The sequence below is a fragment of the Oncorhynchus nerka genome, linkage group LG7, assembly GCF_034236695.1.
Source record: "Oncorhynchus nerka isolate Pitt River linkage group LG7, Oner_Uvic_2.0, whole genome shotgun sequence".
NCBI lineage: Eukaryota > Metazoa > Chordata > Actinopteri > Salmoniformes > Salmonidae > Oncorhynchus > Oncorhynchus nerka.
The window spans coordinates 90257485-90261017 of record NC_088402.1 but is presented as its reverse complement, the minus strand read 5'-3'; the positions used below and the strand labels follow the sequence as shown (position 1 = coordinate 90261017).

General features: G+C 43.8%; 1 protein-coding gene across 1 annotated transcript in view; it reads left to right on the top strand.

Moving 5' to 3' along the window:
- Positions 1–239: 239 nt before the first annotated feature.
- The window catches only part of LOC135572363 (dnaJ homolog subfamily C member 5-like), a 25737-nt gene continuing 22443 nt past the window's right edge, over positions 240–3533 (top strand). The window contains exon 1 of the mRNA XM_065020055.1: positions 240–416. The gene's annotated coding sequence lies outside the window, so the exon portion shown is untranslated. The remainder of the gene's footprint in view (positions 417–3533) is intronic.

The following is a 3533-nucleotide window of genomic DNA, read 5'->3' as shown; positions in this document are numbered from 1 at the left end:
ACTTTTACTTTCCTGCATAAGTAAAAATCTGGATTATGCCTCTACTTTTGCCATTCATTCCAATTAGGCTGGTTTGGATTTCTCCCTGACCAAGATGGCTGCCATTTTCATCCCCACCCATTCTAGAACGTAGAGAGTTTATGACAAGGCCCCTTCTAGTTATTTTATAGATCTCTATGAGATAGACATACAGACAGTGGTGTTTCTACCCCTTCTAGTTATTTTATAGATCTCTATGAGATAGACATACAGACAGTGGTGTTTCTAGTTTAGCTTGCTAGTTTGACGACATGTTTTTTTTGAATGATTGTCAAAGCCAAACAAACTAGCATGAACTGCTGCTTTGGGATGCAAGTATTATAGTTAACAACCTTTTCAATACCACAAATCGGACATCAGCGGTGCACAAATATACGGTAAGAACTGCATTTGATAGCACATTTCGTATCCCATGGCCATGCTAGTTAACAGTTAGCTATGAATAGTGTCTGAAGGTAGCTAGCATGCTAACTAGAAGCTGCTAAATCTATATAGATGCTGTGTTCTTTTGATGCGGTAGCAAGAGATTATCCGCTTTACCGTTTCAGTCCTCCGATCTTTATTTTCTGGGAGGTTGCTGATAATTTAGTTGGATTTAAAAACCAGGCCACGATGCATTAGCAAACCACCTATTCTATTTGAATTTTTTACAGATGACGTTAGCTAGAGAACTAAACCTTATTCTATTTGAGGATAGCCACCTAACCAAGGACCCCGGAGAGTTGAACAAATCTGTATTTTTTTTAAATTAAATCTGACTGGTGACATAGTAAACTAACTGGTTGTCGTCGATGTTTGTCACATGTCAAATGTATTATTTTACGTATTTTATAGCTAGAACCATGTGACATGCATTGGTTCCAAGGAAACCACAAGCAACGTGTGGCCCAGCGTCGTCCAGGTTTGGCCGGAATTTGTTCTTAACTGACTAGTTAAATAAAGATTAACTGCAGTAACGCCTCTTGAACTGGGATGCAGTGCCTTTGACCTCTGTGCCACTTGGGAGCCCTGTAGCATTGACTGTAACAGAACCTGAACCCTTTTCGTAAACTTAACCTCATTCCCATAACCTGCTACGTCAATTCCCCTGACCTGCTACGTCAATTCCCATAACCTGCTACGTCAATTCCCCTAACCTGCTACGTCAATTCCCCTAACCTGCTACGTCAATTCCCCTAACCTGCTACGTCAATTCCCATAACCTGCTACGTCAATTCCCATAACCTGCTACGTCAATTCCCATAACCTGCTACGTCAATTCCCATAACCTGCTACGTCAATTCCCCATAACCTGCTACGTCAATTCCCCATAACCTGCTACGTCAATTCCCCATAACCTGCTACGTCAATTCCCCATAACCTGCTACGTCAATTCCCCATAACCTGCTACGTCAATTCCCCATAACCTGCTACGTCAATTCCCCATAACCTGCTACGTCAATTCCCCATAACCTGCTACGTCAATTCCCCATAACCTGCTACGTCAATTCCCCATAACCTGCTACGTCAATTCCCCATAACCTGCTACGTCAATTCCCCATAACCTGCTACGTCAATTCCCCATAACCTGCTACGTCAATTCCCCATAACCTGCTACGTAAGCAAACCATCTGAGGGGGCGGGGTTTCCCTGGACACTTTTTCCCTGGAGATTCCCTGGCTGGACATGGGCCGAAGTCAGACCTTATTAAAAAAGACTGAGAATGTTGTCAAAGGTTCCTTAGGTATGTTCTTTAGCCCCAACTAGCTGCCAGCTAACTAACTAACTAAGCAAATCAGATCTGGGTTCAAATTAGCTAGCCCTGCTCGGCCCCTGTAAAATGAATCTGGAAGGCTAACTAACTGAATCAGCTGGTGCCTTGTTAGTTAGCCATGTTAGCATGCCCTGCTTGGGTCATGTTCGCTCTCAAACTCTAGATGCCATTCTGCTTTCTCCATGCAGTTTTCAGCTATTAGCTGCGCCCACAATTACCAAGTCAACTTCAATCCAGACGCTGTGTTTTAACGTTTCAGAAACGTCAATGATCCATCGCTTTCAATACAGCTTTCCGAAACGTCGGCAAGAAAGAATCCTTCATATTTCAAGATACAGTTTAGCAGTTAGCAGTTTTTGCACAGATCCATACAGCTATCAGTGACTCCATCTGACAAAACTACACTTACGCTACACTTCCTGGATTAGTTTACACACAGGTATTTGGAGCACGCTAGATAGCTAATTAGCACAGGTTGTTGCCTCTTGTCTTCCATAAACAAGCGCAGTGACATGGAGATATGTCCGTATGGAAACACTAACCCTATCAAAGGTGTGTATCAATTTAACCTTTGTTTTGTGTTTTTTTGGGGGGGGGAAATGCTGTCTGGTTGATATAAACGATAAGGTCCATATGCTTCCAAAACCAAACCGCGAGCGACGTGTGTTAATGTACAGATTGAGTGACAGGGCTCTTAACAACACAAGAGTCATGGTCATGATCAAGGGTTACGGTCATAAACTCGGCAACAAAAAGAAACGTCCTCTCACTGTCACCTGCGGTTATTTTCAGCAAACCTGAAGGCAATAAATAGGCCATGGTGGTGAAGTAATTACAATATAGCATTTAAACACTGGAATGGTAGATCGGCAGAAGATGAATGTGCAAGTAGAGATACTGGGGTGCAAAGGAGCAAGATAAATAAATAAATACAGTATGGGGATGAGGTAGGTTGATAGATGGGCTATGTACAGGTGCAGTGATCTGTGAGCTGCTCTGACAGCTGGTGTTTAAAGTTAGTGACGGAGATATGGGTCTCCTGCTTCAGTGATTTTTTGCAGTTCGTCCCAGTCATAGGCAGCAGAGAACTGGAAGGAAAGGCGACCAAAGGAGTAATTGGCTTTGGGGGTGACCAGTGAGATATACCTGATGGAGCGCGTGCTACGGGTGGGTGCTGCTATGGTGACCAGTGAGCTGAGATAAGGTGGGCTTTACCTAAAGTGCTCATCGTGCAAATGTATTTTTGTTTTCAATAAACATTGGAGACTAAATATAGTTGACATGTTGTCAACAGTCTAAGCCAACCCCGTCTGTTTTGCCCCATAGTTGTGTACTTAGCACTTTTGTTGCTGAACTACCAACCCATTTTTATAAAGTGCAGCATTCCCCAACTTTAGTCCCTCCCTGTTCAGTTCCCTCGCCCCGTGCTCGCATCGCTCAACTGCCCCCCCCCCCGCTCACTCATTCTCTCATTTTCCTTCTTTTCAAAGTGAATGGCTTCCAAATGTTTCCCTGCGGGATGCCACTTCCTAGTATAAATGCAAAAAGGGGGGGCTGGGCGGGGACAAACAGTCGGGAGGTTCCACCAATTCAGTCGAGGTGGAGTTAAGATGGCGTGTCGAGTTTGTTAAACATCCAAAAGTAGAAAGTCGTGTCACCAAGCTCTGTTTCCATTTCCCCCTGAAAACGAATGAATCCAGTTGTTTCCAACCTTCGTTATGGCTCAGGCATCTTTCCCGAT